Raw genomic sequence first — 16732 nt, forward strand, 5'->3', positions numbered from 1 at the left:
CAGTTGCAAACTGTAGTCTGGCTTTTTTTATGGCGGTTTTGGAGCAGTGGCTTCTTCCTTGCTGAACGGCCTTTCAGGTTATGTCGATATAGGACTTATTTTACTGTAGATATAGATACTTTTGTACCTGTTTCCTCCAGCATCTTCACAAGGTCCTTTGCTGTTGTTCTGGGATTGATTTGCACATTTCACACCAAGTACGTCTCTAGGAGAGACGAGCGTGTCTCCTTCCTGAGTGGTATGACGGCTGCATGGTCCCATGGTGTTTATACTTGCGTACTATTGTTTGTACAAACTCCTTCGGGAGGTTGGAAACTTCTCCAAAGGATGAAATTTGGAGGTCTACATTTTTTTCTGAGGTCTTGGCTGATTTCTTTTGATTTTCCCATGATGTCAAGCAAAGAGGCCCTGAATTTGAAGGTAGGCCTTGAAATACATCCACATGTACACCTCCAATTGACTCAAATTATGTAAATTAGCCTATCAGAGGTTTCTAAAGCCATGACAACATTTTATGGTATTTTCCAAGCTGTTTAAAAGCATAGTCAACTTCGTGTATGGAAACTTCTGACCCACTGGAATTGTGATAGTGAATTACAATTGTTGGAAAAATGACTTGTCATGCACAAAGTAGATGTCCTAACCGACTTGCCAAAACTATAGTTTGTTAACAAGAAATTTGTTGAGTGGTTGAAAAATGAGTTTTAATGACTCCAACCTAAGTGTATGTAAACTTCCGACTTCAACTGTATTTTATATTTGAGGTTCTTCAAACAGCCACCATTTGTCTTCATGACAGCTTTGCACACTCTTGGCATTCTCTCAACCATCTTCACCTGGAATGTTTTTCCAACAGTCTTGAAGGAGTTCCCACATATGCTGAGCACTTCGTTGGCTGCTTTTCTTTCACTCTGCGATCCGAGTCATCCCAAACCATCTCAATTTGATTGAGGTCGGGGGATTGTGGAGGCCAGGTCATCTGATGCAGCACTCCATCACTCTCCTTCTTAGTAAAATAGCCCTAACACAGCCTGGAACTGTGTTTGGTCATTGTCCATCCTAAATCAGATGAGATGGCATATCGTTGCAGAATGCTGTCTTAGCCATGCTGGTGAAGTGTGCCTTGAATTCTAAATAAATCTCAGTGTCACCAGCAAAGCATCACCACACCATAACACCTCCTCCTCCATGCTTTACAGTGGGAAATACACATGCGGAGATCATCCGTTCACCCACACCTCTCACAAAGATACACCGGTTGGAACCAAAAATCTCAAATTTGGACTCTCAAATTTCCTCCGGTCTAATGTCCATTGCTAGTGTTTCTTGGCCCAAGCAAGTCTCTTCTTATTATTGATGTTCTTTAATAGTGGTTTGTTTGCGGAAATTTGACCATGAAGGCCTGATTCACGCAGTCTCCTCTGAACAGTTGATGTTGAGATGTGTCTGTTACATGAACTCTGTGAAGCATTTATTTAGGCTGCAATTTCTGAGGCTTGGAACTCTCCAGTTTCATCATAGCGCTTGATGGTTTTTGCAACTGGTTTTGAAAGTTCTTGACATTTTCCGGATTGACTGACAATTATGTCTTAATGTAATGACTTTAATTTATCTTTGCTTATTTGAGCCGTTCTTGCCAATATATGGACTTGATCTTTTACCAAATAGGGCTATCTTCTGTATACCCCCCTACCTTGTCACAACACAGCTGATTGGCTCAAACACATTAAGGAAAGTAATTCCACAAATTAACTTTTAACACGGCACACCTGTTAATTGAAATGCATTCCAAGTGACTGCCTCATGAAGCTGGTTGAGAGAATGCCAAGAATTTGCAAAGCTGTCATCAAGCCAAAGGGTGGCTATTTGAAGAATCTCAAATATAACATTTTATAACACCTTTTTAGTTACTACATGACTCCATATGTGTTATTTCATAGTTTTGATGTCTTCACAATTATTCTACAATGTAGAAAATAGTACAAAAAAAGAAAAACCCTTGATTGAGTAGGTGTTCTAAAATGTTTGACCGGTGGTGTATGCAAATGTAGATGAAGTAGTAATGCATTATTCAGCAATTAATGGTAATAGTAGGCCTCCTACTGTAGCTACACACATGTATCTTATCACATAGAGAGAGCGAAAGAGAGAGAGACCGAGTAGGAGAAAGAAAAGACAAGACCAGGTTTCCATCCAACTTTATTCTGCGAGTAAAGTACGTCGGATAAAAAGGAAACTAATTAGCTGTTTCCTGGTGGAAACAGCTAATTAGTCAGTAAACTTTCCAAATGTCGACAAAACAAAATGCACTAGACATTTTATTTTATTTTTCTGTAAAATGTATTTTGCGAAAAATGGCAGTGCAAACGCCTTTATGCACAAATGTTGATATAATAACCATCATATCGAAGTGAATTTGAAGTCAGGGGATTACATGCTGTGTGGTCCTCCCACTTCGACTCGGGGAAAGCATGCAGTTTATTAGGCTACAGATTAAATAAATGATGATGAACTTCACAGGGTGGTGAAAGTGCACAGTGATGAGCTTGACGCTTCTTTCCAATAACTACAGAGGGTCTTATTCTGGTGACATGGTGATCGATCTCATCATGTAAGCTATATCTGCAGTGTATCTGCGAGCTGTTAGAGTGCACCTGCCAAGACCAGAGTGGGCACATTCGCTATATAACACATTTGTACCGACAAAACCATCAGTAGAGTTGAAAATGCGATGCAGAACCATTTTTTATTCATCACATGGAAATTTAAATTTTTATGTGCACTATGTCATCACGCACAGGCTTTTATCTGCAACAAGTCAGTTTGATGGAAACACCCCTCTGTTGGGAAAATGTGCATATTGCTTTTATGCGGATTTTAGAATATTCACAATCTGTCGCCTATGAGATGAAAATGTAACTAGTGAAGAGAAAGAAAAGGAAAGACAGTTGGTGATAGAGAGAAATTGAGATATTTGAGCCACCCTGGTTTTAAGGTGCTGGGTTTGGTTTTCATCTAGTAAGGCTGTGTTTCCATGACAACTAACCCAGTGAACAATAAGGCCTCTTCCTCTCTGTGCCTCTTGTCCCTGACAGCCAGATGTGACGAGGTGAGACTCCACTCCAACCCACACTGGTGTCCATCTTGTCAATACACAGTCCACAGATGCACCAGCTGCTTTCCACAGACTGCCTTTCTAACAGGACTGACAATAACGTCTATACCTGTAATAGTCAATTACGCTGTTCCCAGAACCATTTTTCAATTATATAACTACTAAGTAGACACCTCTTTTCACAGCCTGGTGAAAAGAGGTGTCTGCTCATATAGTCTCTTTTGCGAGAGAACGTTGGTTGTGATGATTCACAGTCGAGTTGAGAAGATCCTCTGTATGTACTGAGCCACTGATAGAGAATGATCGAATAGAATATGATGTTCGTTTTTTTCTTCCAGATTGGATACAAAGCTGGTTGGGGGTGGTAACCATGGAAACTATGTATGCCTCATTCGCCATCACCACTTCAGCTTCAGGTAATGATTAAACTATATTGAAAAAAGTATAAACACAACATGGAACAATTTCAATGATTTTACTGAGTTATACAGTTCAAATAAGGAAATCAGTCAATTGAAATGAATTCATTAGGCCCAAATCTATGGCTTTCACATGACTGGGCAGGGGCATAGCCATGGCTGGGCATAGCCCCCCCCCCCCACTGGGGAGCCAGGCACAGCCAATCAGAATTAGTTTTTCCCCACAAAAGGGCTTTACAACAGACAGAAACACTCCTCAGTTTCATAAGCTGTTTGGGTGGCTGGTCTCAGACAATCCTGCAGGTGAAGAAGCCGGATGTGGAGGTCCTGGGCTGGTGTGGTTACATGTGGTCTGCGGTTGTGAGGCCGGTTGGACGTACTGCCAAATGATCTAAAATGACGTTGGAGGTGGCTTATGGGAGAGAAATGAACATTATATTCTCTTGCAACTGTTCTGATGGATATTCCTGCAGTCAGCATGCCAATTGAACTATCTCTCAAAACTTGAGACATCTGTGACAAAACTGCAGTGTGGCCTTTTATTTTCCCCAGCACAAGGTGCACCTTTGTAATGATCATGCTGTTTAATCGGCTTCTTGATATGCCACACCTGTCAGGTGGATGGATTATCTTCGCAAAGAGAAATGCTCACTAACAGGGATGTAAACAAATTTGTGCACAAAATTGGAGAAATAAGCTTTTTGTGCGTATGAACACCAAAGTCGTGAAGAAGGCACAACCAAACCTATTCCCCCTCAGGAGACTGAAAATATTTGTCATGGGTCCTCAGATCCTCAAAAGGTTTTACAGCTGCACCATCGAGACCATCCTAACATCCTGACAGGTTACATTACTGCCTGGTATGGCAACTGCTCGGCCTCCAACCGCATGGCCAAGTACATCACCGGGGCCAAGCTTCCTGCCATCCAGAACCTCTATACCAGGCGGTGTCAGAGGAAGGCCCTAAAAATTGTCAAAGACTCCTGCCACCCTAGTCATAGACTGTTTTCTCCACCACAGTACTGCATGGCAAGATACCGGAGCGCCAAGTCTAGGTCCAAGAGGCTTCCAAACAGCTTCTACCCCCAAGCCTAGTGGTTAGTGTTGGGCCAGTAACCGAAAGGTTGCTGGCTCAAATCCCAGAGCTGACAAGGTAAAAATCTGTCATTCTGCCCCTGAGAAAGGCAGTTAACCCACTGTTCCCCAGACTCTGAAGACATGGATGTTGATTATGGCAGCCCCCTGCACCTCTCTGATTCATACGGGTTGGGTTAAATGACACATTTCAGTTGAATGCATTCAGTTGTACAATTGACTAGGGATCCCCCATAAGACTACTGAACATCTAAACATCTAATACCCAGACTAATTGCATTGCTCCCCCCCTTCTACAATGCTGCTACTCTGTTATTATTTATACGTAGTCACTTTAAAAACTCTACCTACATGTACATATTACCTCGACACCCCCGCACATTGACTCTAACAGTGCCCCCTAGATATAGCCTCGCTATTGTTAATTTACTGCTGCTCTTTAATTATTTGTTACTTTTGTCTCTCTTTTTTGTATTTTCTTATCTGCATTGTTGGTTAAGGTCTTAAGCATTTTACTGTAACCTGTTGTATTCAGCGCCTGTGACAAATAAAATTTGATTTGAACATTTCTGGGATCTTTTATTTCAGCTCATGAAATATGGGACTAACACTTTAAAATGTTGTGGATACATTTTTGTTCAGTATAGATTTGTGACCTTGGAGTTCACACAGGTCTCTGAAAAATTGTTCAATCATTATATGTGGATTAATCGCACTTCTCAATAGATATGTCAAGTGTTCCCGAACAGTCCAAGTAGGCCTATATATACATGCCTCATTTACGTATTTTGTGATTACGATGATATTGAGTGGATAGTCTGCCATATTATTATAGAGATAACGGAGTTCCAGGGTTCAATCTGATTGTCAGGATATTGTACAGTAGGAAAACATGTTTGAATGCATGTAGCTGTATGTCACACAATAAGCATGATTTTGTTGCGTAGGCAACATGGATCCAAACAATCATTTTTGCAGCTCAAGAGGAATATTGTTGTTGACTTCTCCCTGAAACCCAGTACTGTAAATGTATTTATTGTAGATGGGTTTCAGAGTGTTTGATTGAATAGGAAATAACATCCATAAGACATGAATAATACCAATGTTCACATTGTATACTCTTGTTTCAGTGGCAGGCTGGGTCTGGCTGGTGCCAATGGCCTCCCTGCTTTCCCAGAATCCTTTGCCAGGATACTGTTCTGCTCCAACGTAGCCGGAGTGCACATGAAGGAGTAAAATAGACAGGCTGTTTACAGGGTGAAAAAACCAAAATGTTCTCACATTTGGAATGGAAGCCACGATACGCAAGAGTGGTCATATTTGGGCTTACAGTAGGTGAGACTGGACTTGTGGATGTGTGTGTGTAGTTAGAATAAATAGTACAACATACATGCATTCAATGGCTTTATTTTGAACAGGCATAAAACACTCCGGCCTAGATTCAATCAGTTCAGCTTTAACCCGCGATAACCGGTACCTGCAGATCATTGCTTTTATTTAGGCGAGATGACCGAGGTGTAACTAAGTTGGAGCTGTCAAATCAGTGAGCGGCTGCTCTATGGTCATTGTCACGAAGCCACAGCAGTCCACCTCCAGCTAGAAGTTCAGAACGAGAAAGTGTGGGCTTCTACCAAATAATGACACTCACATTGAAAATGGTTGAACTAAATAACGAGGTATTTCTATCAGCCTAGTAGAGGTTTAGATTACACCAGACATTCCAGTGTTCATGCGACTCCATGCAGCCAATTGTCTGTGACGCGTATAACGCGAATATGAATGAAGAAACCTCACATATGTTATATACTCAAATGTTGTTAGATATTGTAAACTTCTAGTAATGGTGCAAGAATTGCTATAATGAACACATTGGGAAGCATATATTGCAGTAATGAATCCAAATAAGTAATTCAATAAAATATCAGTGGACCTCTTTCAGTGTCAGAAAAATACTTGGGCAGGCAAAAAAATCCATAGAACTTCTGTTTTCAAATGTAATAAAATGGAGATGTATGAAGAAAATAGGAGGGGTTGGCCTCACGAATAGAAGCTGCGCTTTAATTAACCATGCTGGCACAAAAATAGAGAAGTGAAAGAAAAGGGAACGGTAACACTTCACTCATATGGCCCCTTTAATGTAGGCAGGTGTACTGCGTTATAATGCATTGTGAGACTTGTCATAAGCACCTATGACCCACCTTTGAGCCCATATACTGGGATTAAAATGAAAATACATTAAATAAAAACATAGGACAAAACACATGAAGACAAGAGAGACAACACTACATAGAGACCTAAGACAACAACATAGCAAGGCAGCAACACATGACAACACAGCATGGTAGCAGCACAACATGGCAGCAGCACATGGTAGCAGCACAAAACAGGATACAAACATTATTGGGCACAGACAACAGCACAAAGGGCAAGGAAGAGACAATGAATTTACGAACGCGCAACACCTGTTGAATATGACAGGTGTCAGTAAATGTAGGCAATTTTTTTTTTATAGTTAGTCACAAACGCTCTAGATAACTCAAACTGGAAACACTTATCTCCCTCACTAGCTTTAAGCACCAACTGTCAGAGCAGCTCACAGATTACTGCACCTGTACATAGCCCACCTATAATTTAGCCCAAACAACTACCTCTTTCCCTACTGTATTTATTTTATTTATTTAGCTTCTTTGTACCCCATTATTTTTATTTCTACTTTGCACATTCTTCCACTGCAAATGTACCATTCCGGTGTTTTACTTGCTATATTGTATTTACTTTGCCACCATGGCCTTTTTTGCCTTTACCTCCCTTATCTCACCTCATTTGCTCATATCGTATATAGACTTGTTTATACTGTATTATTGACTGTATGTTTGTTTTACTCCATGTGTAACTCTGTATCGTTGTATGTGTCGAACTGCTTTGCTTTATCTTGGCCAGGTCGCAATTGTAAATGAGAACTTGTTCTCAACTCAAAAATACAAATAAATAAAAAATAACATGTAAACAGCAACAACAGTTCAGAGTGAGGTGTTCTCTCATTCGTCTGGCAGTAGCTAGCTAGCAAGCTAGACAATTTTAGCCAGTTAGCTTGGGTGCAGGCAAGCTGCAGAAGGAGGAGTAGGCTACACTTCCCCACCGTTAATCAATGTAATTTTGATGGTCAACTAGCTGAAAAGGTTATATAATGTTCCTTCATTAGATTTTAGGTCATCTTGCTTTGACTGGCATTAGTTGTTGATCTTGTTGTGCGTTACTGAGGGAGAGAGAGCCTACCTTTTCATTGACTGTAAAGTTCCCAAATGTTATTGACATTTTTGCATAAATGTTACTGACATATTTACATAAATCCATTCAGGTGTATTTTGTGGCTTTTGACGAATGCGTTCTAATGATCTGAAGTCGCGCTGTTGCAACTGCCTGTAAACACACAGCCCAGTTCAGTTTCTATTAATTGTCCAAACGCACTGCCGCTTTCCCACTCTATATTGCTGTAGAATTTTCACAAATGTCTTAGTATCCATAATTCCCAAACATTAAGAATTTATGAAAATGACCATATTTAAGCGCTTGCTTGCCAGAATTCTTTTAATACAAAGTGTCATTCTTCCTGGGGGGTGTAGTATATGAACAGATTTGAACAAGATTTCATGTTATTAAAATGCTGTCAGTTCTACTTTAAGGAATTGGTGCATAAAATGTACCATATTAACCTTATTATAAGACATTATAAAGGCTGCTTATAACATGTAATATTGCAGTCCTTTCCCTCCATCCTCTCTGTCCTCCTGGTTTTATCAACACGGTGGTCCTCCACTTTTCAGCTATGCCCATAAAACTGAAAAGAGGGCATTTTTCCACCCCCTTCTTAGTTTTAAAATCCTCTAAAACACTGCTGACATTGCGAAGAAAAGGGGTGATTTGGGGGTAGAAAAGTGTAGCATAACGGGTTGCAGCAGTGCTTCGGAGGGCTAAGATGATGTGGCATGGAACTGGCCCAGGCCTTTGCAGACCCTGCCAAGATGCTGACCCATCCCCACACTGGGAGAGAGAAAGCAAGGCACCGCCACTGCAGCTATATCACTGCTGTGGTTGCCAGGTATTGTGGGAGTCGACTGCGGGTTGCCAGTTAATGTGGGGTTTTGAATGTGGGGGGGGGGGGGGGGGGGGTCGTGGACGGGGTGAGGGGTGTGCACATTCAGCAGGAGCGTACAGTGGGCGGTAGGGAGGTGGAGGAGGAACGTAAATAACGATAAACTACTCCCCAAGAGGCAGACCATGACTCAGCAGCTTTGCCTGAATGTCCCTTGGGATAGATACTGTAGGTAGGTGTACTGTTCACAGCCTAATAAGGAGTATAACAGACACATTCTGGATTTCAATCTGGATTTGGAGGTAAAGACTACTGTGGAATAGTGAAGTCCCCAGGTGGATTGTTCAATACCTAAATTGAAAAAGCAAATGATACAGCATCTTCTTACCCAATTAGGGGGAGTTGTTGTCTCTGACAATGTTTACCTTGGTTACCGGTATTCATGTAGAATATGAAGAATAGTGGATAAAAATTCCTCCGGCATCAGTTTCACTGGAGATTGACTGTGCAAAAAACATTCAGTTATTTAGCTAACTATTCCCTGTATAGTGCACTTGCTCTGGTCAAAAGTAGTGCACTATATAGGGGATAGAGACTGTATATTTGAGACACAGACTGTATATCTTCTAGTATTTCTCGCCAAACTCCGCTACAGAAAGCATTGCCATGCTTTTAAGTACAGCTAGAGAGTATGTTATGCATTATAAACTGCGTGGTTCGGTCCCTGCTGATTGGCTGAAAGCCGTGGTATATCAGACCATGTACCATGTGACAAAACATTTATATTTACTACTCTAATTACGTTGGTAACCAGTTTATAATAGCAATAAGGCACCTTGGGGGTTTGTGATATATGGCCAATATTCCATGGCTAAGGGCTGTGTCCTAGCACTCCGTGTTGCATCGTGCCTAAGAACAGCCCTTAGCCGTGGTATATTGGCCATTTACCACACCCCTCGGGCCTTATTGCTTAAATATAAGCCACTAAAATTGCAGCTAAAGATGAAAAGATTTAAATCTTACCAATTTAGCTTTGTTCAAATCTTACCTTTGACAGTACCTGCTCAATGTCATTTTGTGCAGCCTCCCTGTCTCTCATCATCTATATTAATCTACAAACACTGTCACATTCTGTCTGTCACATTCCTACCAGCTATGTTGTATGGCCTTAATGGTAACACTTTACTTTGAGCATACAGTATTAATGCATTGAGCACGAGGCCTTTTAACGCTTTATAAATAACTGTGCGGTATAATATGCTACGTCTTTCTATTTGGCGATATTCCAACTGGCTCAGAATTAATGATAAAAAAAGGAATGTAGTTATTTGAAGGTTACCTGCATAGTTAGCCACCCCCCCGCTCACACCAATTCTAGGCGTTATGAGCTGCTGTGAGTGTGAATTAACACTCTTGAGCTGCATAGGGCTGTGTGTGAAGGCCGCGGGGACCACTTAAAAACCATAGAGAAGAGAAACATGCGTTAGGGGCGTTGTTTGGAGGACAAAGTCGTGTTGTTTAGATACATTGCAGTTATGGTGTCAGCTCACATTTCACTTTACATTATGGACAAGGTAAAGTGCCATCAGAAAATATTCACACAAGGGTTGAATGGAGGGAACCCGGTTTCCGAGATCCCACAGGATTTACCGCTCAAAAACAAACCCTTTTTGCCGGATAAATAACTGTGAAAAACTGGTTAATTATAATAAATGATTTATATGAACAGCATTGCGTGAAATGTAACTGTTAAAACACATGCAATGTCTAAATCTGGCTTCTCTACGGCCTATGCATGATGAATCAATGCGCAGGGTGGGGACATCCATCTCTGTATGGAGCGCTGTTCACAATGCATGTAGACCTACAGTATCATCTCATCATGGTAACTTTTTTTTCTTGTGATAGCCTATGCTACAGTAATATAAAGACCACATTTGAGTGTAATTTATCCATCTCCATCTGACTTTCAGGTGTCACCTTGTTTTTTTAATTGCAAAGATTATATATATATATTTTTATAATAGCTGCAGAGTTTTAAAACAGCCTATCATTGCTTTAAATCAGTGCACGCATGTTCACTCTCTCGCAGTCTTTCTGTCAACTCCATTCAAATTGCATCCAAAATAGATACTCCTGTTCTAGATTGATATATAGCCCTATATATAGATGTTCTAGCCTACCTCTTTCAGGTAATGCATTCAATGCAGTATTAGCCTTATATTTGTCTAATTAATGATGGGTTATGCATAATAGGCTTCTAACTTATTGCCTTTGACTCTCCGCTGAGAGCTCCTTAGCTCTTGGAGTTCCAGGCAGGAAAAGATAGACTAGAATAACTTGCTGGACATCATTTTTTTAAGCATGTCTTATACCAATAGACCAGTGGTTCCCTAACCTTGTATAGTCTGCGTACCCCCCTCTAGCACCAGGGTCAGTGCACTCTCAAATGTTGTTTTTTTGTCATCATTGTAAGCCTGCCAAACACACACTATACGATATATTTATTAAACTTAAGAATGAGTGTTTGTCACAACCCGGCTCGTGGGAAGTGACAAAGAGCTCTTATAGGACCAGGGCACAAATAATTATTTAACCATCTTACATATAACACCTTATTTGTTCATTTAAAATTGTGAATAACTCACAACAGGTTAATGAGAAGGGTGTTTTGGAAAGGATGCACATACAGTGCCTTGCGAAAGTATTCGGCCCCCTTGAACTTTGCGACCTTTTGCCACATTTCAGGCTTCAAACATAAAGATATAAAACTGTATTTTTTTGTGAAGAATCAACAACAAGTGGGACACAATCATGAAGTGGAACGACATTTATTAGATATTTCAAACTTTTTTTAACAAATCAAAAACTTAAAAATTGGGTGTGCAAAATTATTCAGCCCCTTTACTTTCAGTGCAGCAAACTCTCTTCAGAAGTTCAGTGAGGATCTCTGAATGATCCAATGTTGACCTAAATGACTAATGATGATAAATACAATCCACCTGTGTGTAATCAAGTCTCCGTATAAATGCACCTGCACTGTGATAGTCTCAGAGGTCCGTTAAAAGAGCAGAGAGCATCATGAAGAACAAGGAACACACCAGGCAGGTCCGAGATACTGTTGTGAAGAAGTTTAAAGCCGGATTTGGATACAAAAATATTTCCCAAGCTTTAAACATCCCAAGGAGCTGCAAGCGCTAATATTGAAATGGAAGGAGTATCAGACCACTGCAAATCTACCAAGACCTGGCCGCCCCTCTAAACTTTCAGCTCATACAAGGAGAAGACTGATCAGAGATGCAGCCAAGAGGCCCATGATCACTCTGGATGAACTGCAGAGATCTACAGCTGAGGTGGGAGACTCTGTCCATAGGACAACAATCAGTCGTATATTGCACAAATCTGGCCTTTATGGAAGAGTGGCAAGAAGAAAGCCATTTCTTAAAGATATCCATAAAAAGTGTTGTTTAAAGTTTGCCACAAGCCACCTGGGAGACACACCAAACATGTGGAAGAAGGTGCTCTGGTCAGATGAAACCAAAATTGAACTTTTTGGCAACAATGCAAAATGTTAGATTTGGCGTAAAAGCAACACAGCTGAACACACCATCCCCACTGTCAAACATGGTGGTGGCAGCATCATGGTTTGGGCCTGCTTTTCTTCAGCAGGGACAGGGAAGATGGTAAAAATTGATGGGAAGATGGATGGAGCCAAATACAGGAACATTCTGGAAGAAAACCTGATGGAGTCTGCAAAAGACCTGAGACTGGGACGGAGATTTGTCTTCCAACAAGACAATGATCCAAAATATAAAGCAAAATCTACAATGGAATGGTTCAAAAATAAACATATCCAGGTGTTAGAATGGCCAAGTCAATGTCCAGACCTGAATCCAATTGAGAATCTGTGGAAAGAACTGAAAACTGCTGTTCACAAATGCTCTCCATCCAACCTCACTGAGCTCGAGCTGTTTTGCAAGGAGGAATGGGAAAAAATGTCAGTCTCTCGATGTGCAAAACTGATAGAGACATACCCCAAGCGACTTACAGCTGTAATCGCAGCAAAAGGTGGCGCTACAAAGTATTAACTTAAGGGGGCTGAATAATTTTGCACGCCCAATTTTTCAGTTTTTGATTTGTTAAAAAGTTTGAAATATCCAACAAATGTCGTTCCACTTCATGATTGTGTCCCACTTGTTGTTGATTCTTCACAAAAAAATACAGTTTTATATCTATGTTTGAAGCCTGAAATGTGGCAAAAGGTCGCAAAGTTCAAGGGGGACGAATACTTTCGCAAGGCACTGTATCTCTGCAATGTTGGGTTGTATTGGAGAGAGTCTCGGTCTTAAATCATTTTCCACACACAGTCTGTGCCTGTATTTAGTTTTCATGCTAGTGAGGGCCGAGAATCCACTCTCACAAAAATGGACCTTTTTCAGGACCCTGTCTTTCAAAGATAATTTGTAAAAACTTCACAGATCTTCATTGTAAAGGGTTTCCCATGCTTGTTTAATGAACCATACACAATTAATGAACATACACCTGTGGAATGGTCATTAAGACACCAACAGCTTACAGACGGGTGGCAATTAAGGTCACAGTTCTGAAAACGTAGGACACTAAAGAGGCCTTTCTACTGATTCTGAAAAACACCAAAAGAAAGATGCCCAGGATCCCTGCTCATCTGCGTGAACGTGCCTTAGGCATGCTGCAAGGAGGCATGATTGCAATGTCCGTACTGTGAGACGCCTAAAACAGTGCTACAGGGAGACAGAACAGACAGCTGATCATCCTCACAGTGGCAGACCACGTGTAACACCACCTGCACAGGATCGGTACATCCAAACCTCACACCTGCGTGACATCAGTGTTCATCAGTGCTCAGACTGTCCGCAATAGGCAGAGAGGGGCAGGACTGAGGGCTTTTAGGCCTGTTGTAAGGCAGGTCCTCACCAGACATCACCGGCAACAACGTCGCCTATGGGCACAAACTCACCATCGCTGGACCAGACAGGACTGGCAAAAAGTCCTCTTCACTGACGAGTCGCGGGTTTTGTCTCACCAGGGGTGATGGTCGGATTTGTGTTTATTGTCGAAGGAATGAGCATTACACCGAGGCCTGTACTCTGGAACGGGTTCGATTGGAGGTGGAGGGTCCGTCATGGTCGTGCTCAATCCCATTGAGCACGTCTGGGATATGTTGGATCGGAGAGTGAGGGCTAGGGCCATTCACCCCTGGAAATGTCCAATAACTTGCAGGTGCCTTGGTGGAAAAGTGGGGTAACATCTCACAGCAAGATCTGGCAAATCTGGTGCAGTCCATGAGGAGGAGATGCACTGCAGTACTTAATGCAGCTGGTGGCCACACCAGATACTGACTGTTACTTTTTACCCACCCCCCCCCTTTGTTCAGGGAAACATTATTCCATTTCTGTGAGTCACATGTCAGTGGAACTTGTTCAGTTTGTCTCAGTTGACAAATCTTGTTATGTTCATACAAATATTTACACGTTAAGTTTTCTGAAAATAAATGCAGTTGACAGTGAGAGGACGTTTCTTTTTTTGCTGAGTTTAGGTACGTGGCTGTAAAGGGCATCAGTGTCTTAACACCCCGATTTGCCAAGGCAAGAAACTCTGAGCACAGCCCTGTCCAGAAATCTGCAATGGCTTCTGATTAAATTACATTTTCACAGAACCGTAGGTTGCAATTTTGATGAGGCTCTCTTGTTCAGATATCGATAAGTGGACTGGAGGCAGGGCTTGAAACGGATAGCGAATCCAGTTGTTCGTGTCGTCCCTTTTTGGAAAGTACCTGTGTAATTGCGCACCCAACTCACTCAGTTGCTTCGCTATATCATATTTGACATTGTCCATAAGCTTGAGTTCATTTGCGCACAAAAAATCATGCAATGATGTAACGACCTGTGTGTTGTCCTTGCAGACAGAGAAGTGCTCCAACTTCTTAGTCATAGCCTCAATTTTGTCCCGCACATTGAATATAGTTGCAGAGAGTCCCTGTAATCCTAGATTCAGATCATTCAGGCGAGAAAAAACATCACCCAGATAGGCCAATCGTGTGAGAAACTTGTCATCATGCAAGCGGTCAGATAAGTGAAAATTATGGTCAGTAAAAAAAACTTTAAGCTTGTGTCTCATTTCAAAAGGCATGTCAATACCTTGCCCCTTGATAACCAGCACACTTCTGTATGTTGTAAAAGCGATACATAGTCACTGCCCATATCATTGCATAATGCAGAAAATACACAAGAGTTCAGGGGCCTTGCTTTAACAAAGTTAACCATTTTCACTGTCGTGTCCAAAACGTGTTTCAAGCTGTCAGGCATTCCCTTGGCAGCAAGAGCCTCTCGGTGGATGTTGTAGCGTACCCAATTGGAGTCGGGAGCAACTGCTTGCACGCGCGTTACCACTCCACTGCCATCAGTACAGATACCAACACATCTTGACCACCAAAGTCCATTTTCCTGTTGTCCTGGTTTCCAGTGGTTTGCAGAAGAGGATGTCTTCCTTAATTGACCCCCCATAAATGTAACAGACATATACCAGGAGCTGTGCCAGGCCCGCCATGTCTGTTGACTCATCCAGCTGAAGCAGTAATTGTTTCAAAACATCTCCTGTCATGTCACTGATGCGTCGTGAAAGTGTTTGATGAAGATATTGTCTGTGTAGTTTTGTTTGGCCATTTCCCAGCCATATCCGCAGCAGCAGGAAGAATTAAGTCCTTCACAATGTATGGGGCTTGCCTGTCCTAGCCACTCGGTAGCTCACCATATAAGACGCTTCTAGCCACTTCTTATTAATGGAATCTGTTGCTTTTATACATGTCTATTGAAGACTTTTCAAAAAACATTTTATTTGTCACATTGACCGAATACAACAGGTGTAGACCTCACCGTGAAATGCTTACTTACAAGCCTGTAACCAACAATGCAGATCAAGAAATGGAGTTAAGAAAATATTTTGTAAATAAACTAAAGTAAAAAATAATAAAAAGTAAACACAATAAAAAAACAAAAATGAGGCCTTATACAGGGGGTACCGGTACCGAGTATTTTTGTGTGGGTACAGGTTAGTAAAGGTAATTTGTACAGGTAGGTAGGGGTAAAGTGATAATAAACAGCGAGCAGTTGGGGGGGGGGGGGGGGGGGGGGGGGGGGGTCAATGTAAATGGTCCTGATGGCCATTTGATTAATTGTATGCATTATCCTCTGTAGCGCCTTACGGTCGGATGCCGGTGATGCAACCGGTCAGGATGCTCTCGATGGTGCAGCAGTATAACTTTTTGAGGATCTGGGGAACCATTTAAAATATTTTCAGTCTCCTGAGGGGAATAGAGGTTGTGGTGTCCTCTTCATGACTCTCTTGGTGTGTTTGGACCATGATAGTTTGTTGGTGATGTGGACACTAAGGAACTTGAAACTCTCAACGCAAGCTTTTTTTTGTTGCCGAGTTTGCTCCGGGTGGCCAGCTCTAGGAAGAGTCTTGGTTGTTCCAAACTTCTTCCATTTAAGAATGATGGAGGCCACTGTGTTCTTGGGGACCTTCAGTGCTGCAGATTTCTTTTGGAACCCTTCCCCAGATCTGTGCCTCGACACAATCCTGTCTCGGAGCTCGACAGACAATTCCTTCGACCTTATGGCTTAGTTTTTGCTTTGACATGTACTGTCAACTGTGGGACCTTATATAGACAGGTGTGTGCCTTCAATTGTCCAATCAATTGAATTTACCACAGGATGCCAATCAAGTTGTAGAAACATCTGAAGGATAATCAATGGAAACAGGATACACCCTCATAGCAAAATGTCTGAATACTTATGTAAATAAGGTTTCTGTTTTGTATTTTCAATACATTAGCAAAAATGTCTAAAAACCTGTTTTCATTTTGTCATGATAGGGTAGTGTGTAGATTGATGAGGAAAAAACATAATTTAATCAATTTTAGAATAAGACTGCTCATGAGTGGCGCAGCGGTCTAAGGAACTGCATCTCAGT

The sequence above is a fragment of the Oncorhynchus mykiss genome, chromosome 17 (assembly GCF_057628025.1).
Source record: "Oncorhynchus mykiss isolate SJ-2025 chromosome 17, ASM5762802v1, whole genome shotgun sequence".
Taxonomy (NCBI): Eukaryota; Metazoa; Chordata; class Actinopteri; order Salmoniformes; family Salmonidae; genus Oncorhynchus; species Oncorhynchus mykiss.